The 25732-nt window shown below is 46.9% G+C and overlaps 65 non-coding genes and 13 pseudogenes across 65 annotated transcripts; all 78 read left to right on the plus strand.

Moving 5' to 3' along the window:
* Positions 1 to 265: 265 nt before the first annotated feature.
* LOC138473947 (5S ribosomal RNA) lies at positions 266 to 374 on the plus strand (annotated as a pseudogene).
* A 106-nt stretch (positions 375 to 480) lies between these two features.
* Positions 481 to 599, plus strand: LOC138479427 (5S ribosomal RNA). The gene has a single exon (XR_011273203.1). It is a non-coding gene; the product is annotated as a 5S ribosomal RNA (ribosomal RNA).
* Positions 600 to 705: 106 nt separating this feature from the next.
* Positions 706 to 824, plus strand: LOC138479439 (5S ribosomal RNA). The gene has a single exon (XR_011273214.1). It is a non-coding gene; the product is annotated as a 5S ribosomal RNA (ribosomal RNA).
* Positions 825 to 930: 106 nt separating this feature from the next.
* On the plus strand, positions 931 to 1039 carry LOC138474333 (5S ribosomal RNA; annotated as a pseudogene).
* A 106-nt stretch (positions 1040 to 1145) lies between these two features.
* On the plus strand, positions 1146 to 1254 carry LOC138474056 (5S ribosomal RNA; annotated as a pseudogene).
* Positions 1255 to 1718: 464 nt separating this feature from the next.
* Positions 1719 to 1837, plus strand: LOC138480117 (5S ribosomal RNA). The gene has a single exon (XR_011273829.1). It is a non-coding gene; the product is annotated as a 5S ribosomal RNA (ribosomal RNA).
* Positions 1838 to 1943: 106 nt separating this feature from the next.
* Positions 1944 to 2062, plus strand: LOC138479451 (5S ribosomal RNA). The gene has a single exon (XR_011273225.1). It is a non-coding gene; the product is annotated as a 5S ribosomal RNA (ribosomal RNA).
* Positions 2063 to 2526: 464 nt separating this feature from the next.
* Positions 2527 to 2645, plus strand: LOC138480170 (5S ribosomal RNA). The gene has a single exon (XR_011273877.1). It is a non-coding gene; the product is annotated as a 5S ribosomal RNA (ribosomal RNA).
* A 106-nt stretch (positions 2646 to 2751) lies between these two features.
* LOC138479642 (5S ribosomal RNA) lies at positions 2752 to 2870 on the plus strand. The gene has a single exon (XR_011273398.1). It is a non-coding gene; the product is annotated as a 5S ribosomal RNA (ribosomal RNA).
* Positions 2871 to 2976: 106 nt separating this feature from the next.
* Positions 2977 to 3095, plus strand: LOC138477937 (5S ribosomal RNA). Its single transcript, XR_011271850.1, has one exon. It is a non-coding gene; the product is annotated as a 5S ribosomal RNA (ribosomal RNA).
* A 106-nt stretch (positions 3096 to 3201) lies between these two features.
* On the plus strand, positions 3202 to 3310 carry LOC138474280 (5S ribosomal RNA; annotated as a pseudogene).
* Positions 3311 to 3774: 464 nt separating this feature from the next.
* Positions 3775 to 3893, plus strand: LOC138479463 (5S ribosomal RNA). The gene has a single exon (XR_011273236.1). It is a non-coding gene; the product is annotated as a 5S ribosomal RNA (ribosomal RNA).
* Positions 3894 to 3999: 106 nt separating this feature from the next.
* Positions 4000 to 4118, plus strand: LOC138479783 (5S ribosomal RNA). Its single transcript, XR_011273526.1, has one exon. It is a non-coding gene; the product is annotated as a 5S ribosomal RNA (ribosomal RNA).
* A 106-nt stretch (positions 4119 to 4224) lies between these two features.
* On the plus strand, positions 4225 to 4343 carry LOC138479476 (5S ribosomal RNA). The gene has a single exon (XR_011273247.1). It is a non-coding gene; the product is annotated as a 5S ribosomal RNA (ribosomal RNA).
* Positions 4344 to 4449: 106 nt separating this feature from the next.
* LOC138480107 (5S ribosomal RNA) lies at positions 4450 to 4568 on the plus strand. Its single transcript, XR_011273820.1, has one exon. It is a non-coding gene; the product is annotated as a 5S ribosomal RNA (ribosomal RNA).
* Positions 4569 to 5032: 464 nt separating this feature from the next.
* On the plus strand, positions 5033 to 5151 carry LOC138478277 (5S ribosomal RNA). The gene has a single exon (XR_011272159.1). It is a non-coding gene; the product is annotated as a 5S ribosomal RNA (ribosomal RNA).
* Positions 5152 to 5257: 106 nt separating this feature from the next.
* On the plus strand, positions 5258 to 5376 carry LOC138478646 (5S ribosomal RNA). The gene has a single exon (XR_011272494.1). It is a non-coding gene; the product is annotated as a 5S ribosomal RNA (ribosomal RNA).
* Positions 5377 to 5840: 464 nt separating this feature from the next.
* LOC138473948 (5S ribosomal RNA) lies at positions 5841 to 5949 on the plus strand (annotated as a pseudogene).
* Positions 5950 to 6055: 106 nt separating this feature from the next.
* LOC138479488 (5S ribosomal RNA) lies at positions 6056 to 6174 on the plus strand. Its single transcript, XR_011273258.1, has one exon. It is a non-coding gene; the product is annotated as a 5S ribosomal RNA (ribosomal RNA).
* Positions 6175 to 6280: 106 nt separating this feature from the next.
* On the plus strand, positions 6281 to 6389 carry LOC138473949 (5S ribosomal RNA; annotated as a pseudogene).
* A 107-nt stretch (positions 6390 to 6496) lies between these two features.
* LOC138478278 (5S ribosomal RNA) lies at positions 6497 to 6615 on the plus strand. Its single transcript, XR_011272160.1, has one exon. It is a non-coding gene; the product is annotated as a 5S ribosomal RNA (ribosomal RNA).
* Positions 6616 to 6721: 106 nt separating this feature from the next.
* Positions 6722 to 6840, plus strand: LOC138479500 (5S ribosomal RNA). The gene has a single exon (XR_011273269.1). It is a non-coding gene; the product is annotated as a 5S ribosomal RNA (ribosomal RNA).
* A 464-nt stretch (positions 6841 to 7304) lies between these two features.
* LOC138480101 (5S ribosomal RNA) lies at positions 7305 to 7423 on the plus strand. The gene has a single exon (XR_011273815.1). It is a non-coding gene; the product is annotated as a 5S ribosomal RNA (ribosomal RNA).
* A 106-nt stretch (positions 7424 to 7529) lies between these two features.
* On the plus strand, positions 7530 to 7638 carry LOC138474343 (5S ribosomal RNA; annotated as a pseudogene).
* Positions 7639 to 8102: 464 nt separating this feature from the next.
* LOC138479140 (5S ribosomal RNA) lies at positions 8103 to 8221 on the plus strand. The gene has a single exon (XR_011272942.1). It is a non-coding gene; the product is annotated as a 5S ribosomal RNA (ribosomal RNA).
* Positions 8222 to 8327: 106 nt separating this feature from the next.
* LOC138478036 (5S ribosomal RNA) lies at positions 8328 to 8446 on the plus strand. Its single transcript, XR_011271940.1, has one exon. It is a non-coding gene; the product is annotated as a 5S ribosomal RNA (ribosomal RNA).
* A 106-nt stretch (positions 8447 to 8552) lies between these two features.
* On the plus strand, positions 8553 to 8671 carry LOC138478189 (5S ribosomal RNA). Its single transcript, XR_011272079.1, has one exon. It is a non-coding gene; the product is annotated as a 5S ribosomal RNA (ribosomal RNA).
* Positions 8672 to 9135: 464 nt separating this feature from the next.
* LOC138479768 (5S ribosomal RNA) lies at positions 9136 to 9254 on the plus strand. Its single transcript, XR_011273512.1, has one exon. It is a non-coding gene; the product is annotated as a 5S ribosomal RNA (ribosomal RNA).
* A 106-nt stretch (positions 9255 to 9360) lies between these two features.
* Positions 9361 to 9479, plus strand: LOC138479512 (5S ribosomal RNA). The gene has a single exon (XR_011273280.1). It is a non-coding gene; the product is annotated as a 5S ribosomal RNA (ribosomal RNA).
* A 464-nt stretch (positions 9480 to 9943) lies between these two features.
* On the plus strand, positions 9944 to 10062 carry LOC138479525 (5S ribosomal RNA). Its single transcript, XR_011273292.1, has one exon. It is a non-coding gene; the product is annotated as a 5S ribosomal RNA (ribosomal RNA).
* A 106-nt stretch (positions 10063 to 10168) lies between these two features.
* On the plus strand, positions 10169 to 10277 carry LOC138473998 (5S ribosomal RNA; annotated as a pseudogene).
* Positions 10278 to 10741: 464 nt separating this feature from the next.
* LOC138479141 (5S ribosomal RNA) lies at positions 10742 to 10860 on the plus strand. The gene has a single exon (XR_011272943.1). It is a non-coding gene; the product is annotated as a 5S ribosomal RNA (ribosomal RNA).
* Positions 10861 to 10966: 106 nt separating this feature from the next.
* LOC138478037 (5S ribosomal RNA) lies at positions 10967 to 11085 on the plus strand. The gene has a single exon (XR_011271941.1). It is a non-coding gene; the product is annotated as a 5S ribosomal RNA (ribosomal RNA).
* Positions 11086 to 11191: 106 nt separating this feature from the next.
* Positions 11192 to 11310, plus strand: LOC138478190 (5S ribosomal RNA). Its single transcript, XR_011272080.1, has one exon. It is a non-coding gene; the product is annotated as a 5S ribosomal RNA (ribosomal RNA).
* Positions 11311 to 11774: 464 nt separating this feature from the next.
* LOC138479769 (5S ribosomal RNA) lies at positions 11775 to 11893 on the plus strand. Its single transcript, XR_011273513.1, has one exon. It is a non-coding gene; the product is annotated as a 5S ribosomal RNA (ribosomal RNA).
* Positions 11894 to 11999: 106 nt separating this feature from the next.
* Positions 12000 to 12118, plus strand: LOC138479537 (5S ribosomal RNA). The gene has a single exon (XR_011273303.1). It is a non-coding gene; the product is annotated as a 5S ribosomal RNA (ribosomal RNA).
* Positions 12119 to 12582: 464 nt separating this feature from the next.
* LOC138479549 (5S ribosomal RNA) lies at positions 12583 to 12701 on the plus strand. Its single transcript, XR_011273314.1, has one exon. It is a non-coding gene; the product is annotated as a 5S ribosomal RNA (ribosomal RNA).
* Positions 12702 to 12807: 106 nt separating this feature from the next.
* On the plus strand, positions 12808 to 12926 carry LOC138479561 (5S ribosomal RNA). The gene has a single exon (XR_011273325.1). It is a non-coding gene; the product is annotated as a 5S ribosomal RNA (ribosomal RNA).
* Positions 12927 to 13032: 106 nt separating this feature from the next.
* LOC138479573 (5S ribosomal RNA) lies at positions 13033 to 13151 on the plus strand. The gene has a single exon (XR_011273336.1). It is a non-coding gene; the product is annotated as a 5S ribosomal RNA (ribosomal RNA).
* Positions 13152 to 13257: 106 nt separating this feature from the next.
* On the plus strand, positions 13258 to 13376 carry LOC138477741 (5S ribosomal RNA). The gene has a single exon (XR_011271672.1). It is a non-coding gene; the product is annotated as a 5S ribosomal RNA (ribosomal RNA).
* A 466-nt stretch (positions 13377 to 13842) lies between these two features.
* LOC138479586 (5S ribosomal RNA) lies at positions 13843 to 13961 on the plus strand. The gene has a single exon (XR_011273347.1). It is a non-coding gene; the product is annotated as a 5S ribosomal RNA (ribosomal RNA).
* A 106-nt stretch (positions 13962 to 14067) lies between these two features.
* On the plus strand, positions 14068 to 14186 carry LOC138478970 (5S ribosomal RNA). The gene has a single exon (XR_011272787.1). It is a non-coding gene; the product is annotated as a 5S ribosomal RNA (ribosomal RNA).
* Positions 14187 to 14292: 106 nt separating this feature from the next.
* Positions 14293 to 14411, plus strand: LOC138479598 (5S ribosomal RNA). The gene has a single exon (XR_011273358.1). It is a non-coding gene; the product is annotated as a 5S ribosomal RNA (ribosomal RNA).
* A 106-nt stretch (positions 14412 to 14517) lies between these two features.
* On the plus strand, positions 14518 to 14626 carry LOC138474322 (5S ribosomal RNA; annotated as a pseudogene).
* A 106-nt stretch (positions 14627 to 14732) lies between these two features.
* Positions 14733 to 14841, plus strand: LOC138474494 (5S ribosomal RNA; annotated as a pseudogene).
* A 464-nt stretch (positions 14842 to 15305) lies between these two features.
* LOC138479610 (5S ribosomal RNA) lies at positions 15306 to 15424 on the plus strand. The gene has a single exon (XR_011273369.1). It is a non-coding gene; the product is annotated as a 5S ribosomal RNA (ribosomal RNA).
* Positions 15425 to 15530: 106 nt separating this feature from the next.
* LOC138478038 (5S ribosomal RNA) lies at positions 15531 to 15649 on the plus strand. Its single transcript, XR_011271942.1, has one exon. It is a non-coding gene; the product is annotated as a 5S ribosomal RNA (ribosomal RNA).
* Positions 15650 to 15755: 106 nt separating this feature from the next.
* LOC138474610 (5S ribosomal RNA) lies at positions 15756 to 15864 on the plus strand (annotated as a pseudogene).
* Positions 15865 to 15970: 106 nt separating this feature from the next.
* LOC138474720 (5S ribosomal RNA) lies at positions 15971 to 16079 on the plus strand (annotated as a pseudogene).
* A 487-nt stretch (positions 16080 to 16566) lies between these two features.
* On the plus strand, positions 16567 to 16685 carry LOC138474042 (5S ribosomal RNA; annotated as a pseudogene).
* A 106-nt stretch (positions 16686 to 16791) lies between these two features.
* Positions 16792 to 16910, plus strand: LOC138479622 (5S ribosomal RNA). The gene has a single exon (XR_011273380.1). It is a non-coding gene; the product is annotated as a 5S ribosomal RNA (ribosomal RNA).
* Positions 16911 to 17374: 464 nt separating this feature from the next.
* Positions 17375 to 17493, plus strand: LOC138479634 (5S ribosomal RNA). Its single transcript, XR_011273391.1, has one exon. It is a non-coding gene; the product is annotated as a 5S ribosomal RNA (ribosomal RNA).
* A 106-nt stretch (positions 17494 to 17599) lies between these two features.
* On the plus strand, positions 17600 to 17718 carry LOC138479647 (5S ribosomal RNA). The gene has a single exon (XR_011273403.1). It is a non-coding gene; the product is annotated as a 5S ribosomal RNA (ribosomal RNA).
* A 106-nt stretch (positions 17719 to 17824) lies between these two features.
* On the plus strand, positions 17825 to 17943 carry LOC138479659 (5S ribosomal RNA). The gene has a single exon (XR_011273414.1). It is a non-coding gene; the product is annotated as a 5S ribosomal RNA (ribosomal RNA).
* Positions 17944 to 18049: 106 nt separating this feature from the next.
* Positions 18050 to 18168, plus strand: LOC138477742 (5S ribosomal RNA). The gene has a single exon (XR_011271673.1). It is a non-coding gene; the product is annotated as a 5S ribosomal RNA (ribosomal RNA).
* A 463-nt stretch (positions 18169 to 18631) lies between these two features.
* Positions 18632 to 18750, plus strand: LOC138479671 (5S ribosomal RNA). The gene has a single exon (XR_011273425.1). It is a non-coding gene; the product is annotated as a 5S ribosomal RNA (ribosomal RNA).
* A 106-nt stretch (positions 18751 to 18856) lies between these two features.
* On the plus strand, positions 18857 to 18975 carry LOC138479683 (5S ribosomal RNA). The gene has a single exon (XR_011273436.1). It is a non-coding gene; the product is annotated as a 5S ribosomal RNA (ribosomal RNA).
* Positions 18976 to 19081: 106 nt separating this feature from the next.
* On the plus strand, positions 19082 to 19200 carry LOC138479696 (5S ribosomal RNA). The gene has a single exon (XR_011273447.1). It is a non-coding gene; the product is annotated as a 5S ribosomal RNA (ribosomal RNA).
* Positions 19201 to 19306: 106 nt separating this feature from the next.
* On the plus strand, positions 19307 to 19425 carry LOC138477652 (5S ribosomal RNA). Its single transcript, XR_011271591.1, has one exon. It is a non-coding gene; the product is annotated as a 5S ribosomal RNA (ribosomal RNA).
* Positions 19426 to 19889: 464 nt separating this feature from the next.
* On the plus strand, positions 19890 to 20008 carry LOC138478279 (5S ribosomal RNA). Its single transcript, XR_011272161.1, has one exon. It is a non-coding gene; the product is annotated as a 5S ribosomal RNA (ribosomal RNA).
* Positions 20009 to 20114: 106 nt separating this feature from the next.
* On the plus strand, positions 20115 to 20233 carry LOC138479708 (5S ribosomal RNA). Its single transcript, XR_011273458.1, has one exon. It is a non-coding gene; the product is annotated as a 5S ribosomal RNA (ribosomal RNA).
* Positions 20234 to 20697: 464 nt separating this feature from the next.
* Positions 20698 to 20816, plus strand: LOC138479720 (5S ribosomal RNA). Its single transcript, XR_011273469.1, has one exon. It is a non-coding gene; the product is annotated as a 5S ribosomal RNA (ribosomal RNA).
* Positions 20817 to 20922: 106 nt separating this feature from the next.
* LOC138479733 (5S ribosomal RNA) lies at positions 20923 to 21041 on the plus strand. Its single transcript, XR_011273480.1, has one exon. It is a non-coding gene; the product is annotated as a 5S ribosomal RNA (ribosomal RNA).
* Positions 21042 to 21147: 106 nt separating this feature from the next.
* LOC138479745 (5S ribosomal RNA) lies at positions 21148 to 21266 on the plus strand. Its single transcript, XR_011273491.1, has one exon. It is a non-coding gene; the product is annotated as a 5S ribosomal RNA (ribosomal RNA).
* Positions 21267 to 21372: 106 nt separating this feature from the next.
* Positions 21373 to 21491, plus strand: LOC138478887 (5S ribosomal RNA). The gene has a single exon (XR_011272712.1). It is a non-coding gene; the product is annotated as a 5S ribosomal RNA (ribosomal RNA).
* A 106-nt stretch (positions 21492 to 21597) lies between these two features.
* LOC138479757 (5S ribosomal RNA) lies at positions 21598 to 21716 on the plus strand. Its single transcript, XR_011273502.1, has one exon. It is a non-coding gene; the product is annotated as a 5S ribosomal RNA (ribosomal RNA).
* Positions 21717 to 21822: 106 nt separating this feature from the next.
* On the plus strand, positions 21823 to 21941 carry LOC138479770 (5S ribosomal RNA). Its single transcript, XR_011273514.1, has one exon. It is a non-coding gene; the product is annotated as a 5S ribosomal RNA (ribosomal RNA).
* A 464-nt stretch (positions 21942 to 22405) lies between these two features.
* Positions 22406 to 22524, plus strand: LOC138478280 (5S ribosomal RNA). The gene has a single exon (XR_011272162.1). It is a non-coding gene; the product is annotated as a 5S ribosomal RNA (ribosomal RNA).
* A 106-nt stretch (positions 22525 to 22630) lies between these two features.
* On the plus strand, positions 22631 to 22749 carry LOC138480086 (5S ribosomal RNA). The gene has a single exon (XR_011273801.1). It is a non-coding gene; the product is annotated as a 5S ribosomal RNA (ribosomal RNA).
* A 464-nt stretch (positions 22750 to 23213) lies between these two features.
* LOC138477830 (5S ribosomal RNA) lies at positions 23214 to 23332 on the plus strand. The gene has a single exon (XR_011271753.1). It is a non-coding gene; the product is annotated as a 5S ribosomal RNA (ribosomal RNA).
* A 106-nt stretch (positions 23333 to 23438) lies between these two features.
* Positions 23439 to 23557, plus strand: LOC138479782 (5S ribosomal RNA). Its single transcript, XR_011273525.1, has one exon. It is a non-coding gene; the product is annotated as a 5S ribosomal RNA (ribosomal RNA).
* A 106-nt stretch (positions 23558 to 23663) lies between these two features.
* On the plus strand, positions 23664 to 23782 carry LOC138479794 (5S ribosomal RNA). The gene has a single exon (XR_011273536.1). It is a non-coding gene; the product is annotated as a 5S ribosomal RNA (ribosomal RNA).
* A 106-nt stretch (positions 23783 to 23888) lies between these two features.
* Positions 23889 to 24007, plus strand: LOC138479807 (5S ribosomal RNA). Its single transcript, XR_011273547.1, has one exon. It is a non-coding gene; the product is annotated as a 5S ribosomal RNA (ribosomal RNA).
* A 106-nt stretch (positions 24008 to 24113) lies between these two features.
* On the plus strand, positions 24114 to 24232 carry LOC138479819 (5S ribosomal RNA). The gene has a single exon (XR_011273558.1). It is a non-coding gene; the product is annotated as a 5S ribosomal RNA (ribosomal RNA).
* Positions 24233 to 24696: 464 nt separating this feature from the next.
* On the plus strand, positions 24697 to 24815 carry LOC138479832 (5S ribosomal RNA). Its single transcript, XR_011273570.1, has one exon. It is a non-coding gene; the product is annotated as a 5S ribosomal RNA (ribosomal RNA).
* A 106-nt stretch (positions 24816 to 24921) lies between these two features.
* Positions 24922 to 25040, plus strand: LOC138478192 (5S ribosomal RNA). Its single transcript, XR_011272082.1, has one exon. It is a non-coding gene; the product is annotated as a 5S ribosomal RNA (ribosomal RNA).
* Positions 25041 to 25146: 106 nt separating this feature from the next.
* Positions 25147 to 25265, plus strand: LOC138479844 (5S ribosomal RNA). Its single transcript, XR_011273581.1, has one exon. It is a non-coding gene; the product is annotated as a 5S ribosomal RNA (ribosomal RNA).
* Positions 25266 to 25371: 106 nt separating this feature from the next.
* On the plus strand, positions 25372 to 25490 carry LOC138479856 (5S ribosomal RNA). The gene has a single exon (XR_011273592.1). It is a non-coding gene; the product is annotated as a 5S ribosomal RNA (ribosomal RNA).
* Positions 25491 to 25732: the final 242 nt, after the last annotated feature.

A 25732-nucleotide genomic window follows, 5' to 3' on the forward strand; every position in this document is an offset into this window, starting at 1 on the left:
CAGAGAATATTGAGTCCTTCAAGAGGCATGAAAGAAAGCCGTTATTGTGTTGATTGTTCTCTCCACCTCCCTGCAACAGAAACAGGATGGATGGATTAAAGTTATCCTACCAGACATAGGAGTCCTGAATGGGCCCACCAGTCTTATATATCTCGCCTGATCGAGCGCTGATCGAGCGATGAGCGTGGTATCATGTTGCAAGTGGCTGCATGGCTTAGCTTACTAAATGCAAATGCATAAGAGTAATATTCTTAGCATTACTCGAGCCTACGGCCACACCACACTGAATGCGCCCGATCTCGGAAGCTAAGCAGTGTCGGGCCTAGTTAGTACCTGGATGGGAGACCGCCTGGGAATACCAGGTGCTGTAGGCTTTTTTGTGCTCCAAGTTCAGGAAGTGAGCCATTTCTCAATTGCCTTTCAAAACTGCAAGGTCTAGCCGACTAGATGCTTAAAAGTACAAAACTCACTAGGCCCAGAGCCTACGGCCACACCACACTGAATGCGCCCGATCTCGTCTGATCTCGGAAGCTAAGCAGTGTCGGGCCTAGTTAGTACCTGGATGGGAGACCGCCTGGGAATACCAGGTGCTGTAGGCTTTTTTGTGCTCCAAGTTCAGGAAGTGAGCCATTTCTCAATTGCCTTTCAAAACTGCAAGGTCTAGCCGACTAGATGCTTAAAAGTACAAAACTCACTAGGCCCAGAGCCTACGGCCACACCACACTGAATGCGCCCGATCTCGTCTGATCTCGGAAGCTAAGCAGTGTCGGGCCTAGTTAGTACCTGGATGGGAGACCGCCTGGGAATACCAGGTGCTGTAGGCTTTTTTGTGCTCCAAGTTCAGGAAGTGAGCCATTTCTCAATTGCCTTTCAAAACTGCAAGGTCTAGCCGACTAGATGCTTAAAAGTACAAAACTCACTAGGACCAGAGCCTACGGCCACACCACACTGAATGCGCCTGATCTCGGAAGCTAAGCAGTGTAGGGCCTAGTTAGTACCTGGATGGGAGACCGCCTGGGAATACAAGGTGCTGTAGGCTTTTTTGTGCTCCAAGTTCAGGAAGTGAGCCATTTCTCAATTGCCTTTCAAAACTGCAAGGTCTAGCCGACTAGATGCTTAAAAGTACAAAACTCACTAGGCCCAGAGCCTACGGCCACACCACACTGAATGCGCCCGATCTCGGAAGCTAAGCAGTGTCGGGCCTAGTTAGTACCTGGATGGGATACCGCCTGGGAATACCAGGTGCTGTAGGCTATTTTGTGCTCCATGATTTGTAATTGCACAACTTCTCAATTACTTTTCAAATTTGGTATGTTTCCAAAATAATTTTATCCCGTTTTATAGCGGAAATGTTGGACAACATTATGAGGGCTGGAGCTACCTATTTACATATAATTAGCATACAGGTAGTGTGTTCATGGGTAATAAATCGACTTTCACATGTAATGCAGTACAGAGAATATTGAGTCCTTCAAGAGGCATGAAAGAAAGCCGTTATTGTGTTGATTGTTCTCTCCACCTCCCTGCAACAGAAACAGGATGGATGGATTAAAGTTATCCTACCAGACATAGGAGTCCTGAATGGGCCCACCAGTCTTATATATCTCGCCTGATCGAGCGCTGATCGAGCGATGAGCGTGGTATCATGTTGCAAGTGGCTGCATGGCTTAGCTTACTAAATGCAAATGCATAAGAGTAATATTCTTAGCATTACTAGAGCCTACGGCCACACCACACTGAATGCGCCCGATCTCGTCTGATCGCGGAAGCTAAGCAGTGTCGGGCCTAGTTAGTACCTGGATGGGAGACTGCCTGGGAATACCAGGTGCTGTAGGCTTTTTTGTGCTCCAAGTTCAGGAAGTGAGCCATTTCTCAATTGCCTTTCAAAACTGCAAGGTCTAGCCGACTAGATGCTTAAAAGTACAAAACTCACTAGGCCCAGAGCCTACGGCCACACCACACTGAATGCGCCCGATCTCGTCTGATCTCGGAAGCTAAGCAGTGTCGGGCCTAGTTAGTACCTGGATGGGAGACCGCCTGGGAATACCAGGTGCTGTAGGCTATTTTGTGCTCCATGATTAGTAATTGCGCAACTTCTCAATTACTTTTCAAATTTGGTATGTTTCCAAAATAATTTTATCCCGTTTTATAGCGGAAATGTTGGACAACATTATGAGGGCTGGAGCTACCTATTTACATATAATTAGCATACAGGTAGTGTGTTCATGGGTAATAAATCGACTTTCACATGTAATGCAGTACAGAGAATATTGAGTCCTTCAAGAGGCATGAAAGAAAGCCGTTATTGTGTTGATTGTTCTCTCCACCTCCCTGCAACAGAAACAGGATGGATGGATTAAAGTTATCCTACCAGACATAGGAGTCCTGAATGGGCCCACCAGTCTTATATATCTCGCCTGATCGAGCGCTGATCGAGCGATGAGCGTGGTATCATGTTGCAAGTGGCTGCATGGCTTAGCTTACTAAATGCAAATGCATAAGAGTAATATTCTTAGCATTACTCGAGCCTACGGCCACAACACACTGAATGCGCCCGATCTCGTCTGATCTCGGAAGCTAAGCAGTGTCGGGCCTAGTTAGTACCTGGATGGGAGACTGCCTGGGAATACCAGGTGCTGTAGGCTTTTTTGTGCTCCAAGTTCAGGAAGTGAGCCATTTCTCAATTGCCTTTCAAAACTGCAAGGTCTAGCCGACTAGATGCTTAAAAGTACAAAACTCACTAGGCCCAGAGCCTACGGCCACACCACACTGAATGCGCCCGATCTCGTCTGATCTCGGAAGCTAAGCAGTGTCGGGCCTAGTTAGTACCTGGATGGGAGACGGCCTGGGAATACCAGGTGCTGTAGGCTTTTTTGTGCTCCAAGTTCAGGAAGTGAGCCATTTCTCAATTGCCTTTCAAAACTGCAAGGTCTAGCCGACTAGATGCTTAAAAGTACAAAACTCACTAGGACCAGAGCCTACGGCCACACCACACTGAATGCGCCCGATCTCGTCTGATCTCGGAAGCTAAGCAGTGTCGGGCTTAGTTAGTACCTGGATGGGAGACCGCCTGGGAATACCAGGTGCTGTAGGCTTTTTTGTGCTCCAAGTTCAGGAAGTGAGCCATTTCTCAATTGCCTTTCAAAACTGCAAGGTCTAGCCGACTAGATGCTTAAAAGTACAAAACTCACTAGGCCCAGAGCCTACGGCCACACCACACTGAATGCGCCTGATCTCGGAAGCTAAGCAGTGTCGGGCCTAGTTAGTACCTGGATGGGAGACCGCCTGGGAATACCAGGTGCTGTAGGCTATTTTGTGCTCCATGATTAGTAATTGCACAACTTCTCAATTACTTTTCAAATTTGGTATGTTTCCAAAATAATTTTATCCCGTTTTATAGCGGAAATGTTGGACAACATTATGAGGGCTGGAGCTACCTATTTACATATAATTAGCATACAGGTAGTGTGTTCATGGGTAATAAATCGACTTTCACATGTAATGCAGTACAGAGAATATTGAGTCCTTCAAGAGGCATGAAAGAAAGCCGTTATTGTGTTGATTGTTCTCTCCACCTCCCTGCAACAGAAACAGGATGGATGGATTAAAGTTATCCTACCAGACATAGGAGTCCTGAATGGGCCCACCAGTCTTATATATCTCGCCTGATCGAGCGCTGATCGAGCGATGAGCGTGGTATCATGTTGCAAGTGGCTGCATGGCTTAGCTTACTAAATGCAAATGCATAAGAGTAATATTCTTAGCATTTCTAGAGCCTACGGCCACACCACACTGAATGCGCCCGATCTCGTCTGATCTCGGAAGCTAAGCAGTGTCGGGCCTAGTTAGTACCTGGATGGGAGACCGCCTGGGAATACCAGGTGCTGTAGGCTTTTTTGTGCTCCAAGTTCAGGAAGTGAGCCATTTCTCAATTGCCTTTCAAAACTGCAAGGTCTAGCCGACTAGATGCTTAAAAGTACAAAACTCACTAGGCCCAGAGCCTACGGCCACACCACACTGAATGCGCCCGATCTCGTCTGATCTTGGAAGCTAAGCAGTGTCGGGCCTAGTTAGTACCTGGATGGAAGACCGCCTGGGAATACCAGGTGCTGTAGGCTTTTTTGTGCTCCAAGTTCAGGAAGTGAGCCATTTCTCAATTGCCTTTCAAAACTGCAAGGTCTAGCCGACTAGATGCTTAAAAGTACAAAACTCACTAGGACCAGAGCCTACGGCCACACCACACTGAATGCGCCCGATCTCGTCTGATCTCGGAAGCTAAGCAGTGTCGGGCCTAGTTAGTACCTGGATGGGAGACCGCCTGGGAATACCAGGTGCTGTAGGCTTTTTTGTGCTCCAAGTTCAGGAAGTGAGCCATTTCTCAATTGCCTTTCAAAACTGCAAGGTCTAGCCGACTAGATGCTTAAAAGTACAAAACTCACTGGGCCCAGAGCCTACGGCCACACCACACTGAATGCGCCCGATCTCGTCTGATCTCGGAAGCTAAGCATTGTCGGGCCTAGTTAGTACCTGGATGGGAGACCGCCTGGGCATACCAGGTGCTGTAGGCTATTTTGTGCTCCATGATTAGTAATTGCACAACTTCTCAATTACTTTTCAAATTTGGTATGTTTCCAAAATAATTTTATCCCGTTTTATAGCGGAAATGTTGGACAACATTATGAGGGCTGGAGCTACCTATTTACATATAATTAGCATACAGGTAGTGTGTTCATGGGTAATAAATCGACTTTCACATGTAATGCAGTACAGAGAATATTGAGTCCTTCAAGAGGCATGAAAGAAAGCCGTTATTGTGTTGATTGTTCTCTCCACCTCCCTGCAACAGAAACAGGATGGATGGATTAAAGTTATCCTACCAGACATAGGAGTCCTGAATGGGCCCACCAGTCTTATATATCTCGCCTGATCGAGCGCTGATCGAGCGATGAGCGTGGTATCATGTTGCAAGTGGCTGCATGGCTTAGCTTACTAAATGCAAATGCATAAGAGTAATATTCTTAGCATTACTAGAGCCTACGGCCACACCACACTGAATGCGCCCGATCTCGTCTGATCTCGGAAGCTAAGCAGTGTCGGGCCTAGTTAGTACCTGGATGGGAGACTGCCTGGGAATACCAGGTGCTGTAGGCTTTTTTGTGCTCCAAGTTCAGGAAGTGAGCCATTTCTCAATTGCCTTTCAAAACTGCAAGGTCTAGCCGACTAGATGCTTAAAAGTACAAAACTCACTAGGCCCAGAGCCTACGGCCACACCACACTGAATGCGCCCGATCTCGTCTGATCTTGGAAGCTAAGCAGTGTCGGGCCTAGTTAGTACCTGGATGGGAGACCGCCTGGGAATACCAGGTGCTGTAGGCTATTTTGTGCTCCATGATTAGTAATTGCGCAACTTCTCAATTACTTTTCAAATTTGGTATGTTTCCAAAATAATTTTATCCCGTTTTATAGCGGAAATGTTGGACAACATTATGAGGGCTGGAGCTACCTATTTACATATAATTAGCATACAGGTAGTGTGTTCATGGGTAATAAATCGACTTTCACATGTAATGCAGTACAGAGAATATTGAGTCCTTCAAGAGGCATGAAAGAAAGCCGTTATTGTGTTGATTGTTCTCTCCACCTCCCTGCAACAGAAACAGGATGGATGGATTAAAGTTATCCTACCAGACATAGGAGTCCTGAATGGGCCCACCAGTCTTATATATCTCGCCTGATCGAGCGCTGATCGAGCGATGAGCGTGGTATCATGTTGCAAGTGGCTGCATGGCTTAGCTTACTAAATGCAAATGCATAAGAGTAATATTCTTAGCATTACTCGAGCCTACGGCCACACCACACTGAATGCGCCCGATCTCGGAAGCTAAGCAGTGTCGGGCCTAGTTAGTACCTGGATGGGAGACCGCCTGGGAATACCAGGTGCTGTAGGCTTTTTTGTGCTCCAAGTTCAGGAAGTGAGCCATTTCTCAATTGCCTTTCAAAACTGCAAGGTCTAGCCGACTAGATGCTTAAAAGTACAAAACTCACTAGGCCCAGAGCCTACGGCCACACCACACTGAATGCGCCCGATCTCGTCTGATCTCGGAAGCTAAGCAGTGTCGGGCCTAGTTAGTACCTGGATGGGAGACCGCCTGGGAATACCAGGTGCTGTAGGCTTTTTTGTGCTCCAAGTTCAGGAAGTGAGCCATTTCTCAATTGCCTTTCAAAACTGCAAGGTCTAGCCGACTAGATGCTTAAAAGTACAAAACTCACTAGGCCCAGAGCCTACGGCCACACCACACTGAATGCGCCCGATCTCGGAAGCTAAGCAGTGTCGGGCCTAGTTAGTACCTGGATGGGAGACCGCCTGGGAATACCAGGTGCTGTAGGCTTTTTTTGTGCTCCAAGTTCAGGAAGTGAGCCATTTCTCAATTGCCTTTCAAAACTGCAAGGTCTAGCCGACTAGATGCTTAAAAGTACAAAACTCACTAGGACCAGAGCCTACGGCCACACCACACTGAATGCGCCCGATCTCGTCTGATCTCGGAAGCTAAGCAGTGTCGGGCCTAGTTAGTACCTGGATGGGAGACTGCCTGGGAATACCAGGTGCTGTAGGCTTTTTTGTGCTCCAAGTTCAGGAAGTGAGCCATTTCTCAATTGCCTTTCAAAACTGCAAGGTCTAGCCGACTAGATGCTTAAAAGTACAAAACTCACTAGGCCCAGAGCCTACGGCCACACCACACTGAATGCGCCCGATCTCGTCTGATCTCGGAAGCTAAGCAGTGTCGGGCCTAGTTAGTACCTGGATGGGAGACCGCCTGGGAATACCAGGTGCTGTAGGCTATTTTGTGCTCCATGATTAGTAATTGCGCAACTTCTCAATTACTTTTCAAATTTGGTATGTTTCCAAAATAATTTTATCCCGTTTTATAGCGGAAATGTTGGACAACATTATGAGGGCTGGAGCTACCTATTTACATATAATTAGCATACAGGTAGTGTGTTCATGGGTAATAAATCGACTTTCACATGTAATGCAGTACAGAGAATATTGAGTCCTTCAAGAGGCATGAAAGAAAGCCGTTATTGTGTTGATTGTTCTCTCCACCTCCCTGCAACAGAAACAGGATGGATGGATTAAAGTTATCCTACCAGACATAGGAGTCCTGAATGGGCCCACCAGTCTTATATATCTCGCCTGATCGAGCGCTGATCGAGCGATGAGCGTGGTATCATGTTGCAAGTGGCTGCATGGCTTAGCTTACTAAATGCAAATGCATAAGAGTAATATTCTTAGCATTACTCGATCCTACGGCCACAACACACTGAATGCGCCCGATCTCGTCTGATCTCGGAAGCTAAGCAGTGTCGGGCCTAGTTAGTACCTGGATGGGAGACCGCCTGGGAATACCAGGTGCTGTAGGCTTTTTTGTGCTCCAAGTTCAGGAAGTGAGCCATTTCTCAATTGCCTTTCAAAACTGCAAGGTCTAGCCGACTAGATGCTTAAAAGTACAAAACTCACTAGGCCCAGACCCTACGGCCACACCACACTGAATGCTCCCGATCTCGGAAGCTAAGCAGTGTCGGGCCTAGTTAGTACCTGGATGGGAGACCGCCTGGGAATACCAGGTGCTGTAGGCTATTTTGTGCTCCATGATTAGTAATTGCACAACTTCTCAATTACTTTTCAAATTTGGTATGTTTCCAAAATAATTTTATCCCGTTTTATAGCGGAAATGTTGGACAACATTATGAGGGCTGGAGCTACCTATTTACATATAATTAGCATACAGGTAGTGTGTTCATGGGTAATAAATCGACTTTCACATGTAATGCAGTACAGAGAATATTGAGTCCTTCAAGAGGCATGAAAGAAAGCCGTTATTGTGTTGATTGTTCTCTCCACCTCCCTGCAACAGAAACAGGATGGATGGATTAAAGTTATCCTACCAGACATAGGAGTCCTGAATGGGCCCACCAGTCTTATATATCTCGCCTGATCGAGCGCTGATCGAGCGATGAGCGTGGTATCATGTTGCAAGTGGCTGCATGGCTTAGCTTACTAAATGCAAATGCATAAGAGTAATATTCTTAGCATTACTAGAGCCTACGGCCACACCAGACTGAATGCGCCCGATCTCGTCTGATCTCGGAAGCTAAGCAGTGTCGGGCCTAGTTAGTACCTGGATGGGAGACCGCCTGGGAATACCAGGTGCTGTAGGCTTTTTTGTGCTCCAAGTTCAGGAAGTGAGCCATTTCTCAATTGCCTTTCAAAACTGCAAGGTCTAGCCGACTAGATGCTTAAAAGTACAAAACTCACTAGGACCAGAGCCTACGGCCACACCACACTGAATGCGCCTGATCTCGTCTGATCTCGGAAGCTAAGCAGTGTCGGGCCTAGTTAGTACCTGGATGGGAGACCGCCTGGGAATACCAGGTGCTGTAGGCTTTTTTGTGCTCCAAGTTCAGGAAGTGAGCCATTTCTCAATTGCCTTTCAAAACTGCAAGGTCTAGCCGACTAGATGCTTAAAAGTACAAAACTCACTAGGCCCAGAACCTACGGCCACACCACACTGAATGCGCCCGATCTCGTCTGATCTCGGAAGCTAAGCAGTGTCGGGCCTAGTTAGTACCTGGATGGGAGACCGCCTGGGAATACCAGGTGCTGTAGGCTATTTTGTGCTCCATGATTAGTAATTGCACAACTTCTCAATTACTTTTCAAATTTGGTATGTTTCCAAAATAATTTTATCCCGTTTTATAGCGGAAATGTTGGACAACATTATGAGGGCTGGAGCTACCTATTTACATATAATTAGCATACAGGTAGTGTGTTCATGGGTAATAAATCGACTTTCACATGTAATGCAGTACAGAGAATATTGAGTCCTTCAAGAGGCATGAAAGAAAGCCGTTATTGTGTTGATTGTTCTCTCCACCTCCCTGCAACAGAAACAGGATGGATGGATTAAAGTTATCCTACCAGACATAGGAGTCCTGAATGGGCCCACCAGTCTTATATATCTCGCCTGATCGAGCGCTGATCGAGCGATGAGCGTGGTATCATGTTGCAAGTGGCTGCATGGCTTAGCTTACTAAATGCAAATGCATAAGAGTAATATTCTTAGCATTTCTAGAGCCTACGGCCACACCACACTGAATGCGCCCGATCTCGTCTGATCTCGGAAGCTAAGCAGTGTCGGGCCTAGTTAGTATCTGGATGGGAGACTGCCTGGGAATACCAGGTGCTGTAGGCTTTTTTGTGCTCCAAGTTCAGGAAGTGAGCCATTTCTCAATTGCCTTTCAAAACTGCAAGGTCTAGCCGACTAGATGCTTAAAAGTACAAAACTCACTAGGCCCAGAGCCTACGGCCACACCACACTGAATGCGCCCGATCTCGTCTGATCTCGGAAGCTAAGCAGTGTCGGGCCTAGTTAGTACCTGGATGGGAGACCGCCTGGGAATACCAGGTGCTGTAGGCTATTTTGTGCTCCATGATTAGTAATTGCGCAACTTCTCAATTACTTTTCAAATTTGGTATGTTTCCAAAATAATTTTATCCCGTTTTATAGCGGAAATGTTGGACAACATTATGAGGGCTGGAGCTACCTATTTACATATAATTAGCATACAGGTAGTGTGTTCATGGGTAATAAATCGACTTTCACATGTAATGCAGTACAGAGAATATTGAGTCCTTCAAGAGGCATGAAAGAAAGCCGTTATTGTGTTGATTGTTCTCTCCACCTCCCTGCAACAGAAACAGGATGGATGGATTAAAGTTATCCTACCAGACATAGGAGTCCTGAATGGGCCCACCAGTCTTATATATCTCGCCTGATCGAGCGCTGATCGAGCGATGAGCGTGGTATCATGTTGCAAGTGGCTGCATGGCTTAGCTTACTAAATGCAAATGCATAAGAGTAATATTCTTAGCATTATTCGAGCCTACGGCCACACCACACTGAATGCGCCCGATCTCGTCTGATCTCGGAAGCTAAGCAGTGTCGGGCCTAGTTAGTACCTGGATGGGAGACCGCCTGGGAATACCAGGTGCTGTAGGCTTTTTTGTGCTCCAAGTTCAGGAAGTGAGCCATTTCTCAATTGCCTTTCAAAACTGCAAGGTCTAGCCGACTAGATGCTTAAAAGTACAAAACTCACTAGGCCCAGAGCCTACGGCCACACCACACTGAATGCTCCCGATCTCGGAAGCTAAGCAGTGTCGGGCCTAGTTAGTACCTGGATGGGAGACCGCCTGGGAATACCAGGTGCTGTAGGCTATTTTGTGCTCCATGATTAGTAATTGCACAACTTCTCAATTACTTTTCAAATTTGGTATGTTTCCAAAATAATTTTATCCCGTTTTATAGCGGAAATGTTGGACAACATTATGAGGGCTGGAGCTACCTATTTACATATAATTAGCATACAGGTAGTGTGTTCATGGGTAATAAATCGACTTTCACATGTAATGCAGTACAGAGAATATTGAGTCCTTCAAGAGGCATGAAAGAAAGCCGTTATTGTGTTGATTGTTCTCTCCACCTCCCTGCAACAGAAACAGGATGGATGGATTAAAGTTATCCTACCAGACATAGGAGTCCTGAATGGGCCCACCAGTCTTATATATCTCGCCTGATCGAGCGCTGATCGAGCGATGAGCGTGGTATCATGTTGCAAGTGGCTGCATGGCTTAGCTTACTAAATGCAAATGCATAAGAGTAATATTCTTAGCATTACTAGAGCCTACGGCCACACCAGACTGAATGCGCCCGATCTCGTCTGATCTCGGAAGCTAAGCAGTGTCGGGCCTAGTTAGTACCTGGATGGGAGACCGCCTGGGAATACCAGGTGCTGTAGGCTTTTTTGTGCTCCAAGTTCAGGAAGTGAGCCATTTCTCAATTGCCTTTCAAAACTGCAAGGTCTAGCCGACTAGATGCTTAAAAGTACAAAACTCACTAGGACCAGAGCCTACGGCCACACCACACTGAATGCGCCTGATCTCGTCTGATCTCGGAAGCTAAGCAGTGTCGGGCCTAGTTAGTACCTGGATGGGAGACCGCCTGGGAATACCAGGTGCTGTAGGCTTTTTTGTGCTCCAAGTTCAGGAAGTGAGCCATTTCTCAATTGCCTTTCAAAACTGCAAGGTCTAGCCGACTAGATGCTTAAAAGTACAAAACTCACTAGGCCCAGAACCTACGGCCACACCACACTGAATGCGCCCGATCTCGTCTGATCTCGGAAGCTAAGCAGTGTCGGGCCTAGTTAGTACCTGGATGGGAGACCGCCTGGGAATACCAGGTGCTGTAGGCTATTTTGTGCTCCATGATTAGTAATTGCACAACTTCTCAATTACTTTTCAAATTTGGTATGTTTCCAAAATAATTTTATCCCGTTTTATAGCGGAAATGTTGGACAACATTATGAGGGCTGGAGCTACCTATTTACATATAATTAGCATACAGGTAGTGTGTTCATGGGTAATAAATCGACTTTCACATGTAATGCAGTACAGAGAATATTGAGTCCTTCAAGAGGCATGAAAGAAAGCCGTTATTGTGTTGATTGTTCTCTCCACCTCCCTGCAACAGAAACAGGATGGATGGATTAAAGTTATCCTACCAGACATAGGAGTCCTGAATGGGCCCACCAGTCTTATATATCTCGCCTGATCGAGCGCTGATCGAGCGATGAGCGTGGTATCATGTTGCAAGTGGCTGCATGGCTTAGCTTACTAAATGCAAATGCATAAGAGTAATATTCTTAGCATTTCTAGAGCCTACGGCCACACCACACTGAATGCGCCCGATCTCGTCTGATCTCGGAAGCTAAGCAGTGTCGGGCCTAGTTAGTATCTGGATGGGAGACTGCCTGGGAATACCAGGTGCTGTAGGCTTTTTTGTGCTCCAAGTTCAGGAAGTGAGCCATTTCTCAATTGCCTTTCAAAACTGCAAGGTCTAGCCGACTAGATGCTTAAAAGTACAAAACTCACTAGGCCCAGAGCCTACGGCCACACCACACTGAATGCGCCCGATCTCGTCTGATCTCGGAAGCTAAGCAGTGTCGGGCCTAGTTAGTACCTGGATGGGAGACCGCCTGGGAATACCAGGTGCTGTAGGCTATTTTGTGCTCCATGATTAGTAATTGCGCAACTTCTCAATTACTTTTCAAATTTGGTATGTTTCCAAAATAATTTTATCCCGTTTTATAGCGGAAATGTTGGACAACATTATGAGGGCTGGAGCTACCTATTTACATATAATTAGCATACAGGTAGTGTGTTCATGGGTAATAAATCGACTTTCACATGTAATGCAGTACAGAGAATATTGAGTCCTTCAAGAGGCATGAAAGAAAGCCGTTATTGTGTTGATTGTTCTCTCCACCTCCCTGCAACAGAAACAGGATGGATGGATTAAAGTTATCCTACCAGACATAGGAGTCCTGAATGGGCCCACCAGTCTTATATATCTCGCCTGATCGAGCGCTGATCGAGCGATGAGCGTGGTATCATGTTGCAAGTGGCTGCATGGCTTAGCTTACTAAATGCAAATGCATAAGAGTAATATTCTTAGCATTATTCGAGCCTACGGCCACACCACACTGAATGCGCCCGATCTCGTCTGATCTCGGAAGCTAAGCAGTGTCGGGCCTAGTTAGTACCTGGATGGGAGACCGCCTGGGAATACCAGGTGCTGTAGGCTTTTTTGTGCTCCAAGTTCAGGAAGTGAGCCATTTCTCAATTGCCTTTCAAAACTGCAAGGTCTAGCCGACTAGGTGCTTAAAAGTACAAAACTCACTAGGCCCAGAGCCTACGGCCACACCACACTGAATGCGCCCGATCTCGTCTGATCTCGGAAGCTAAGCAGTGTCGGGCCTAGTTAGTACCTGGATGGGAGACCGCCTGGGAATACCAGGTGCTGTAGGCTTTTTTGTGCTCCAAGTTCAGGAAGTGAGCCATTTCTCAATTGCCTTTCAAAACTGCAAGGTCTAGCCGACTAGATGCTTAAAAGTACAAAACTCACTAGGACCAGAGCCTACGGCCACACCACACTGAATGCGCCCGATCTCGTCTGATCTCGGAAGCTAAGCAGTGTCGGGCCTAGTTAGTACCTGGATGGGAGACCGCCTGGGAATACCAGGTGCTGTAGGCTTTTTTGTGCTCCAAGTTCAGGAAGTGAGCCATTTCTCAATTGCCTTTCAAAACTGCAAGGTCTAGCCGACTAGATGCTTAAAAGTACAAAACTCACTAGGCCCTGAGCCTACGGCCACACCACACTGAATGCGCCCGATCTCGTTTGATCTCGGAAGCTAAGCAGTGTCGGGCCTAGTTAGTACCTGGATGGGAGACCGCCTGGGAATACCAGGTGCTGTAGGCTATTTTGTGCTCCATGATTAGTAATTGCACAACTTCTCAATTACTTTTCAAATTTGGTATGTTTCCAAAATAATTTTATCCCGTTTTATAGCGGAAATGTTGGACAACATTATGAGGGCTGGAGCTACCTATTTACATATAATTAGCATACAGGTAGTGTGTTCATGGGTAATAAATCGACTTTCACATGTAATGCAGTACAGAGAATATTGAGTCCTTCAAGAGGCATGAAAGAAAGCCGTTATTGTGTTGATTGTTCTCTCCACCTCCCTGCAACAGAAACAGGATGGATGGATTAAAGTTATCCTACCAGACATAGGAGTCCTGAATGGGCCCACCAGTCTTATATATCTCGCCTGATCGAGCCTGATGATCGAGCGATGAGCGTGGTATCATGTTGCAAGTGGCTGCATGGCTTAGCTTACTAAATGCAAATGCATAAGAGTAATATTCTTAGCATTTCTAGAGCCTACGGCCACACCACACTGAATGCGCCCGATCTCGTCTGATCTCGGAAGCTAAGCAGTGTCGGGCCTAGTTAGTACCTGGATGGGAGACCGCCTGGGAATACCAGGTGCTGTAGGCTTTTTTGTGCTCCAAGTTCAGGAAGTGAGCCATTTCTCAATTGCCTTTCAAAACTGCAAGGTCTAGCCGACTAGATGCTTAAAAGTACAAAACTCACTAGTCCCAGAGCCTACGGCCACACCACACTGAATGCGCCCGATCTCGTCTGATCTCAGAAGCTAAGCAGTGTCGGGCCTAGTTAGTACCTGGATGGGAGACCGCCTGGGAATACCAGGTGCTGTAGGCTTTTTTGTGCTCCAAGTTCAGGAAGTGAGCCATTTCTCAATTGCCTTTCAAAACTGCAAGGTCTAGCCGACTAGATGCTTAAAAGTACAAAACTCACTAGGACCAGAGCCTACGGCCACACCACACTGAATGCGCCCGATCTCGTCTGATCTCGGAAGCTAAGCAGTGTCGGGCCTAGTTAGTACCTGGATGGGAGACCGCCTGGGAATACCAGGTGCTGTAGGCTTTTTTGTGCTCCAAGTTCAGGAAGTGAGCCATTTCTCAATTGCCTTTCAAAACTGCAAGGTCTAGCCGACTAGATGCTTAAAAGTACAAAACTCACTAGGCCCAGAGCCTACGGCCACACCACACTGAATGCGCCCGATCTCGGAAGCTAAGCAGTGTCGGGCCTAGTTAGTACCTGGATGGGAGACTGCCTGGGAATACCAGGTGCTGTAGGCTTTTTTGTGCTCCAAGTTCAGGAAGTGAGCCATTTCTCAATTGCCTTTCAAAACTGCAAGGTCTAGCCGACTAGATGCTTAAAAGTACAAAACTCACTAGGCCCAGAGCCTACGGCCACACCACACTGAATGCGTCTGATCTCGGAAGCTAAGCAGTGTCGGGCCTAGTTAGTACCTGGATGGGAGACCGCCTGGGAATACCAGGTGCTGTAGGCTATTTTGTGCTCCATGATTAGTAATTGCGCAACTTCTCAATTACTTTTCAAATTTGGTATGTTTCCAAAATAATTTTATCCCGTTTTATAGCGGAAATGTTGGACAACATTATGAGGGCTGGAGCTACCTATTTACATATAATTAGCATACAGGTAGTGTGTTCATGGGTAATAAATCGACTTTCACATGTAATGCAGTACAGAGAATATTGAGTCCTTCAAGAGGCATGAAAGAAAGCCGTTATTGTGTTGATTGTTCTCTCCACCTCCCTGCAACAGAAACAGGATGGATGGATTAAAGTTATCCTACCAGACATAGGAGTCCTGAATGGGCCCACCAGTCTTATATATCTCGCCTGATCGAGCGCTGATCGAGCGATGAGCGTGGTATCATGTTGCAAGTGGCTGCATGGCTTAGCTTACTAAATGCAAATGCATAAGAGTAATATTCTTAGCATTACTCGAGCCTACGGCCACACCACACTGAATGCGCCCGATCTCGTCTGATCTCGGAAGCTAAGCAGTGTCGGGCCTAGTTAGTACCTGGATGGGAGACCGCCTGGGAATACCAGGTGCTGTAGGCTTTTTTGTGCTCCAAGTTCAGGAAGTGAGCCATTTCTCAATTGCCTTTCAAAACTGCAAGGTCTAGCCGACTAGATGCTTAAAAGTACAAAACTCACTAGGCCCAGAGCCTACGGCCACACCACACTGAATGCGCCTGATCTCGTCTGATCTCGGAAGCTAAGCAGTGTCGGGCCTAGTTAGTACCTGGATGGGAGACCGCCTGGGAATACCAGGTGCTGTAGGCTTTTTTGTGCTCCAAGTTCAGGAAGTGAGCCATTTCTCAATTGCCTTTCAAAACTGCAAGGTCTAGCCGACTAGATGCTTAAAAGTACAAAACTCACTAGGACCAGAGCCTACGGCCACACCACACTGAATGCGCCCGATCTCGGAAGCTAAGCAGTGTCGCGCCTAGTTAGTACCTGGATGGGAGACCGCCTGGGAATACCAGGTGCTGTAGGCTTTTTTGTGCTCCAAGTTCAGGAAGTGAGCCATTTCTCAATTGCCTTTCAAAACTGCAAGGTCTAGCCGACTAGATGCTTAAAAGTACAAAACTCACTAGGCCCAGAGCCTACGGCCACACCACACTGAATGCGTCTGATCTCGGAAACTAAGCAGTGTCGGGCCTAGTTAGTACCTGGATGGGAGACCACCTGGGAATACCAGGTGCTGTAGGCTATTTTGTGCTCCATGATTAGTAATTGCACAACTTCTCAATTACTTTTCAAATTTGGTATGTTTCCAAAATAATTTTATCCCGTTTTATAGCGGAAATGTTGGACAACATTATGAGGGCTGGAGCTACCTATTTACATATAATTAGCATACAGGTAGTGTGTTCATGGGTAATAAATCGACTTTCACATGTAATGCAGTACAGAGAATATTGAGTCCTTCAAGAGGCATGAAAGAAAGCCGTTATTGTGTTGATTGTTCTCTCCACCTCCCTGCAACAGAAACAGGATGGATGGATTAAAGTTATCCTACCAGACATAGGAGTCCTGAATGGGCCCACCAGTCTTATATATCTCGCCTGATCGAGCGCTGATCGAGCGATGAGCGTGGTATCATGTTGCAAGTGGCTGCATGGCTTAGCTTACTAAATGCAAATGCATAAGAGTAATATTCTTAGCATTACTAGAGCCTACGGCCACACCACACTGAATGCGCCGGCCACACCACACTGAATGCGCCCGATCTCGTCTGATCTCGGAAGCTAAGCAGTGTCGGGCCTAGTTAGTACCTGGATGGGAGACTGCCTGGGAATACCAGGTGCTGTAGGCTTTTTTGTGCTCCAAGTTCAGGAAGTGAGCCATTTCTCAATTGCCTTTCAAAACTGCAAGGTCTAGCCGACTAGATGCTTAAAAGTACAAAACTCACTAGGCCCAGAGCCTACGGCCACACCACACTGAATGCGCCCGATCTCGTCTGATCTCGGAAGCTAAGCAGTGTCGGGCCTAGTTAGTACCTGGATGGGAGACCGCCTGGGAATACCAGGTGCTGTAGGCTATTTTGTGCTCCATGATTAGTAATTGCGCAACTTCTCAATTACTTTTCAAATTTGGTATGTTTCCAAAATAATTTTATCCCGTTTTATAGCGGAAATGTTGGACAACATTATGAGGGCTGGAGCTACCTATTTACATATAATTAGCATACAGGTAGTGTGTTCATGGGTAATAAATCGACTTTCACATGTAATGCAGTACAGAGAATATTGAGTCCTTCAAGAGGCATGAAAGAAAGCTGTTATTGTGTTGATTGTTCTCTCCACCTCCCTGCAACAGAAACAGGATGGATGGATTAAAGTTATCCTACCAGACATAGGAGTCCTGAATGGGCCCACCAGTCTTATATATCTCGCCTGATCGAGCGCTGATCGAGCGATGAGCGTGGTATCATGTTGCAAGTGGCTGCATGGCTTAGCTTACTAAATGCAAATGCATAAGAGTAATATTCTTAGCATTACTCGAGCCTACGGCCACACCACACTGAATGCGCCCGATCTCGTCTGATCTCGGAAGCTAAGCAGTGTCGGGCCTAGTTAGTACCTGGATGGGAGACCGCCTGGGAATACCAGGTGCTGTAGGCTTTTTTGTGCTCCAAGTTCAGGAAGTGAGCCATTTCTCAATTGCCTTTCAAAACTGCAAGGTCTAGCCGACTAGATGCTTAAAAGTACAAAACTCACTAGGTCCAGAGCCTACGGCCACACCACACTGAATGCGCCCGATCTCGTCTGATCTCGGAAGCTAAGCAGTGTCGGGCCTAGTTAGTACCTGGATGGGAGACCGCCTGGGAATACCAGGTGCTGTAGGCTTTTTTGTGCTCCAAGTTCAGGAAGTGAGCCATTTCTCAATTGCCTTTCAAAACTGCAAGGTCTAGCCGACTAGATGCTTAAAAGTACAAAACTCACTGGGACCAGAGCCTACGGCCACACCACACTGAATGCGCCCGATCTCGTCTGATCTCGGAAGCTAAGCAGTGTCGGGCCTAGTTAGTACCTGGATGGGAGACCGCCTGGGAATACCAGGTGCTGTAGGCTTTTTTGTGCTCCAAGTTCAGGAAGTGAGCCATTTCTCAATTGCCTTTCAAAACTGCAAGGTCTAGCCGACTAGATGCTTAAAAGTACAAAACTCACTAGGCCCTGAGCCTACGGCCACACCACACTGAATGCGCCCGATCTCGTTTGATCTCGGAAGCTAAGCAGTGTCGGGCCTAGTTAGTACCTGGATGGGAGACCGCCTGGGAATACCAGGTGCTGTAGGCTATTTTGTGCTCCATGATTAGTAATTGCACAACTTCTCAATTACTTTTCAAATTTGGTATGTTTCCAAAATAATTTTATCCCGTTTTATAGCGGAAATGTTGGACAACATCATGAGGGCTGGAGCTACCTATTTACATATAATTAGCATACAGGTAGTGTGTTCATGGGTAATAAATCGACTTTCACATGTAATGCAGTATAGAGAATATTGAGTCCTTCAAGAGGCATGAAAGAAAGCCGTTATTGTGTTGATTGTTCTCTCCACCTCCCTGCAACAGAAACAGGATGGATGGATTAAAGTTATCCTACCAGACATAGGAGTCCTGAATGGGCCCACCAGTCTTATATATCTCGCCTGATCGAGCCTGATCGAGCGATGAGCGTGGTATCATGTTGCAAGTGGCTGCATGGCTTAGCTTACTAAATGCAAATGCATAAGAGTAATATTCTTAGCATTTCTAGAGCCTACGGCCACACCACACTGAATGCGCCCGATCTCGTCTGATCTCGGAAGCTAAGCAGTGTCGGGCCTAGTTAGTACCTGGATGGGAGACCGCCTGGGAATACCAGGTGCTGTAGGCTTTTTTGTGCTCCAAGTTCAGGAAGTGAGCCATTTCTCAATTGCCTTTCAAAACTGCAAGGTCTAGCCGACTAGATGCTTAAAAGTACAAAACTCACTAGGCCCAGAGCCTACGGCCACACCACACTGAATGCGCCCGATCTCGTCTGATCTCGGAAGCTAAGCAGTGTCGGGCCTAGTTAGTACCTGGATGGGAGACCGCCTGGGAATACCAGGTGCTGTAGGCTTTTTTGTGCTCCAAGTTCAGGAAGTGAGCCATTTCTCAATTGCCTTTCAAAACTGCAAGGTCTAGCCGACTAGATGCTTAAAAGTACAAAACTCACTAGGACCAGAGCCTACGGCCACACCACACTGAATGCGCCCGATCTCGTCTGATCTCGGAAGCTAAGCAGTGTCGGGCCTAGTTAGTACCTGGATGGGAGACCGCCTGGGAATACCAGGTGCTGTAGGCTTTTTTGTGCTCCAAGTTCAGGAAGTGAGCCATTTCTCAATTGCCTTTCAAAACTGCAAGGTCTAGCCGACTAGATGCTTAAAAGTACAAAACTCACTAGGCCCAGAGCCTACGGCCACACCACACTGAATGCGCCCGATCTCGTCTGATCTCGGAAGCTAAGCAGTGTCGGGCCTAGTTAGTACCTGGATGGGAGACCGCCTGGGAATTCCAGGTGCTGTAGGCTATTTTGTGCTCCATGATTAGTAATTGCACAACTTCTCAATTACTTTTCAAATTTGGTATGTTTCCAAAATAATTTTATCCCGTTTTATAGCGGAAATGTTGGACAACATTATGAGGGCTGGAGCTACCTATTTACATATAATTAGCATACAGGTAGTGTGTTCATGGGTAATAAATCGACTTTCACATGTAATGCAGTACAGAGAATATTGAGTCCTTCAAGAGGCATGAAAGAAAGCCGTTATTGTGTTGATTGTTCTCTCCACCTCCCTGCAACAGAAACAGGATGGATGGATTAAAGTTATCCTACCAGACATAGGAGTCCTGAATGGGCCCACCAGTCTTATATATCTCGCCTGATCGAGCGCTGATCGAGCGATGAGCGTGGTATCATGTTGCAAGTGGCTGCATGGCTTAGCTTACTAAATGCAAATGCATAAGAGTAATATTCTTAGCATTACTAGAGCCTACGGCCACACCACACTGAATGCGCCCGATCTCGTCTGATCTCGGAAGCTAAGCAGTGTCGGGCCTAGTTAGTACCTGGATGGGAGACTGCCTGGGAATACCAGGTGCTGTAGGCTTTTTTGTGCTCCAAGTTCAGGAAGTGAGCCATTTCTCAATTGCCTTTCAAAACTGCAAGGTCTAGCCGACTAGATGCTTAAAAGTACAAAACTCACTAGGCCCAGAGCCTACGGCCACACCACACTGAATGCGCCCGATCTCGTCTGATCTCGGAAGCTAAGCAGTGTCGGGCCTAGTTAGTACCTGGATGGGAGACCGCCTGGGAATACCAGGTGCTGTAGGCTATTTTGTGCTCCATGATTAGTAATTGCGCAACTTCTCAATTACTTTTCAAATTTGGTATGTTTCCAAAATAATTTTATCCCGTTTTATAGCGGAAATGTTGGACAACATTATGAGGGCTGGAGCTACCTATTTACATATAATTAGCATACAGGTAGTGTGTTCATGGGTAATAAATCGACTTTCACATGTAATGCAGTACAGAGAATATTGAGTCCTTCAAGAGGCATGAAAGAAAGCCGTTATTGTGTTGATTGTTCTCTCCACCTCCCTGCAACAGAAACAGGATAGATGGATTAAAGTTATCCTACCAGACATAGGAGTCCTGAATGGGCCCACCAGTCTTATATATCTCGCCTGATCGAGCGCTGATCGAGCGATGAGCGTGGTATCATGTTGCAAGTGGCTGCATGGCTTAGCTTACTAAATGCAAATGCATAAGAGTAATATTCTTAGCATTACTCGAGCCTACGGCCACACCACACTGAATGCGCCCGATCTCGTCTGATCTCGGAAGCTAAGCAGTGTCGGGCCTAGTTAGTACCTGGATGGGAGACCGCCTGGGAATACCAGGTGCTGTAGGCTTTTTTGTGCTCCAAGTTCAGGAAGTGAGCCATTTCTCAATTGCCTTTCAAAACTGCAAGGTCTAGCCGACTAGGTGCTTAAAAGTACAAAACTCACTAGGCCCAGAGCCTACGGCCACACCACACTGAATGCGCCCGATCTCGTCTGATCTCGGAAGCTAAGCAGTGTCGGGCCTAGTTAGTACCTGGATGGGAGACCGCCTGGGAATACCAGGTGCTGTAGGCTTTTTTGTGCTCCAAGTTCAGGAAGTGAGCCATTTCTCAATTGCCTTTCAAAACTGCAAGGTCTAGCCGACTAGATGCTTAAAAGTACAAAACTCACTAGGACCAGAGCCTACGGCCACACCACACTGAATGCGCCCGATCTCGTCTGATCTCGGAAGCTAAGCAGTGTCGGGCCTAGTTAGTACCTGGATGGGAGACCGCCTGGGAATACCAGGTGCTGTAGGCTTTTTTGTGCTCCAAGTTCAGGAAGTGAGCCATTTCTCAATTGCCTTTCAAAACTGCAAGGTCTAGCCGACTAGATGCTTAAAAGTACAAAACTCACTAGGCCCAGAGCCTACGGCCACACCACACTGAATGCGCCCGATCTCGTCTGATCTCGGAAGCTAAGCAGTGTCAGGCCTAGTTAGTACCTGGATGGGAGACCGCCTGGGAATACCAGGTGCTGTAGGCTTTTTTGTGCTCCAAGTTCAGGAAGTGAGCCATTTCTCAATTGCCTTTCAAAACTGCAAGGTCTAGCCGACTAGATGCTTAAAAGTACAAAACTCACTAGGACCAGAGCCTACGGCCACACCACACTGAATGCGCCCGATCTCGTCTGATCTCGGAAGCTAAGCAGTGTCGGGCCTAGTTAGTACCTGGATGGGAGACCGCCTGGGAATACCAGGTGCTGTAGGCTTTTTTGTGCTCCAAGTTCAGGAAGTGAGCCATTTCTCAATTGCCTTTCAAAACTGCAAGGTCTAGCCGACTAGATGCTTAAAAGTACAAAACTCACTAGGCCCAGAGCCTACGGCCACACCACACTGAATGCGCCCGATCTCGTCTGATCTCGGAAGCTAAGCAGTGTCGGGCCTAGTTAGTACCTGGATGGGAGACCGCCTGGGAATACCAGGTGCTGTAGGCTATTTTGTGCTCCATGATTAGTAATTGCACAACTTCTCAATTACTTTTCAAATTTGGTATGTTTCCAAAATAATTTTATCCCGTTTTATAGCGGAAATGTTGGACAACATTATGAGGGCTGGAGCTACCTATTTACATATAATTAGCATACAGGTAGTGTGTTCATGGGTAATAAATCGACTTTCACATGTAATGCAGTACAGAGAATATTGAGTCCTTCAAGAGGCATGAAAGAAAGCCGTTATTGTGTTGATTGTTCTCTCCACCTCCCTGCAACAGAAACAGGATGGATGGATTAAAGTTATCCTACCAGACATAGGAGTCCTGAATGGGCCCACCAGTCTTATATATCTCGCCTGATCGAGCGCTGATCGAGCGATGAGCGTGGTATCATGTTGCAAGTGGCTGCATGGCTTAGCTTACTAAATGCAAATGCATAAGAGTAATATTCTTAGCATTACTAGAGCCTACGGCCACACCACACTGAATGCGCCCGATCTCGTCTGATCTCGGAAGCTAAGCAGTGTCGGGCCTAGTTAGTACCTGGATGGGAGACTGCCTGGGAATACCAGGTGCTGTAGGCTTTTTTGTGCTCCAAGTTCAGGAAGTGAGCCATTTCTCAATTGCCTTTCAAAACTGCAAGGTCTAGCCGACTAGATGCTTAAAAGTACAAAACTCACTAGGCCCAGAGCCTTCGGCTGCACCACACTGAATGCGCCCGATCTCGTCTGATCTCGGAAGCTAAGCAGTGTCGGGCCTAGTTAGTACCTGGATGGGAGACCGCCTGGGAATACCAGGTGCTGTAGGCTATTTTGTGCTCCATGATTAGTAATTGCGCAACTTCTCAATTACTTTTCAAATTTGGTATGTTTCCAAAATAATTTTATCCCGTTTTATAGCGGAAATGTTGGACAACATTATGAGGGCTGGAGCTACCTATTTACATATAATTAGCATACAGGTAGTGTGTTCATGGGTAATAAATCGACTTTCACATGTAATGCAGTACAGAGAATATTGAGTCCTTCAAGAGGCATGAAAGAAAGCCGTTATTGTGTTGATTGTTCTCTCCACCTCCCTGCAACAGAAACAGGATGGATGGATTAAAGTTATCCTACCAGACATAGGAGTCCTGAATGGGCCCACCAGTCTTATATATCTCGCCTGATCGAGCGCTGATCGAGCGATGAGCGTGGTATCATGTTGCAAGTGGCTGCATGGCTTAGCTTACTAAATGCAAATGCATAAGAGTAATATTCTTAGCATTACTCGAGTCTACGGCCACACCACACTGAATGCGCCCGATCTCGTCTGATCTCGGAAGCTAAGCAGTGTCGGGCCTAGTTAGTACCTGGATGGGAGACCGCCTGGGAATACCAGGTGCTGTAGGCTTTTTTGTGCTCCAAGTTCAGGAAGTGAGCCATTTCTCAATTGCCTTTCAAAACTGCAAGGTCTAGCCGACTAGGTGCTTAAAAGTACAAAACTCACTAGGCCCAGAGCCTACGGCCACACCACACTGAATGCGCCCGATCTCGTCTGATCTCGGAAGCTAAGCAGTGTCGGGCCTAGTTAGTACCTGGATGGGAGACCGCCTGGGAATACCAGGTGCTGTAGGCTTTTTTGTGCTCCAAGTTCAGGAAGTGAGCCATTTCTCAATTGCCTTTCAAAACTGCAAGGTCTAGCCGACTAGGTGCTTAAAAGTACAAAACTCACTAGGCCCAGAGCCTACGGCCACACCACACTGAATGCGCCCGATCTCGTCTGATCTCGGAAGCTAAGCAGTGTCGGGCCTAGTTAGTACCTGGATGGGAGACCGCCTGGGAATACCAGGTGCTGTAGGCTTTTTTGTGCTCCAAGTTCAGGAAGTGAGCCATTTCTCAATTGCCTTTCAAAACTGCAAGGTCTAGCCGACTAGATGCTTAAAAGTACAAAACTCACTAGGACCAGAGCCTACGGCCACACCACACTGAATGCGCCCGATCTCGTCTGATCTCGGAAGCTAAGCAGTGTCGGGCCTAGTTAGTACCTGGATGGGAGACCGCCTGGGAATACCAGGTGCTGTAGGCTTTTTTGTGCTCCAAGTTCAGGAAGTGAGCCATTTCTCAATTGCCTTTCAAAACTGCAAGGTCTAGCCGACTAGATGCTTAAAAGTACAAAACTCACTAGGCCCTGAGCCTACGGCCACACCACACTGAATGCGCCCGATCTCGTCTGATCTCGGAAGCTAAGCAGTGTCGGGCCTAGTTAGTACCTGGATGGGAGACCGCCTGGGAATACCAGGTGCTGTAGGCTATTTTGTGCTCCATGATTAGTAATTGCGCAACTTCTCAATTACTTTTCAAATTTGGTATGTTTCCAAAATAATTTTATCCCGTTTTATAGCGGAAATGTTGGACAACATTATGAGGGCTGGAGCTACCTATTTACATATAATTAGCATACAGGTAGTGTGTTCATGGGTAATAAATCGACTTTCACATGTAATGCAGAACAGAGAATATTGAGTCCTTCAAGAGGCATGAAAGAAAGCCGTTATTGTGTTGATTGTTCTCTCCACCTCCCTGCAACAGAAACAGGATGGATGGATTAAAGTTATCCTACCAGACATAGGAGTCCTGAATGGGCCCACCAGTCTTATATATCTCGCCTGATCGAGCGCTGATCGAGCGATGAGCGTGGTATCATGTTGCAAGTGGCTGCATGGCTTAGCTTACTAAATGCAAATGCATAAGAGTAATATTCTTAGCATTACTCGAGCCTACGGCCACACCACACTGAATGCGCCCGATCTCGTCTGATCTCGGAAGCTAAGCAGTGTCGGGCCTAGTTAGTACCTGGATGGGAGACCGCCTGGGAATACCAGGTGCTGTAGGCTTTTTTGTGCTCCAAGTTCAGGAAGTGAGCCATTTCTCAATTGCCTTTCAAAACTGCAAGGTCTAGCCGACTAGATGCTTAAAAGTACAAAACTCACTAGGCCCAGAACCTACGGCCACACCACACTGAATGCGCCCGATCTCGTCTGATCTCGGAAGCTAAGCAGTGTCGGGCCTAGTTAGTACCTGGATGGGAGACCGCCTGGGAATACCAGGTGCTGTAGGCTTTTTTGTGCTCCAAGTTCAGGAAGTGAGCCATTTCTCAATTGCCTTTCAAAACTGCAAGGTCTAGCCGACTAGATGCTTAAAAGTACAAAACTCACTAGGACCAGAGCCTACGGCCACACCACACTGAATGCGCCCGATCTCGTCTGATCTCGGAAGCTAAGCAGTGTCGGGCCTAGTTAGTACCTGGATGGGAGACCGCCTGGGAATACCAGGTGCTGTAGGCTTTTTTGTGCTCCAAGTTCAGGAAGTGAGCCATTTCTCAATTGCCTTTCAAAACTGCAAGGTCTAGCCGACTAGATGCTTAAAAGTACAAAACTCACTAGGCCCAGAGCCTACGGCCACACCACACTGAATGCGCCCGATCTCGTCTGATCTCGGAAGCTAAGCAGTGTCGGGCCTAGTTAGTACCTGGATGGGAGACCGCCTGGGAATACCAGGTGCTGTAGGCTATTTTGTGCTCCATGATTAGTAATTGCACAACTTCTCAATTACTTTTCAAATTTGGTATGTTTCCAAAATAATTTTATCCCGTTTTATAGCGGAAATGTTGGACAACATTATGAGGGCTGGAGCTACCTATTTACATATAATTAGCATACAGGTAGTGTGTTCATGGGTAATAAATCGACTTTCACATGTAATGCAGTACAGAGAATATTGAGTCCTTCAAGAGGCATGAAAGAAAGCCGTT

This window comes from Ambystoma mexicanum, chromosome 8, assembly GCF_040938575.1.
Source record: "Ambystoma mexicanum isolate Mex_15411 chromosome 8, UKY_AmexF1_1, whole genome shotgun sequence".
Lineage (NCBI taxonomy): Eukaryota > Metazoa > Chordata > Amphibia > Caudata > Ambystomatidae > Ambystoma > Ambystoma mexicanum.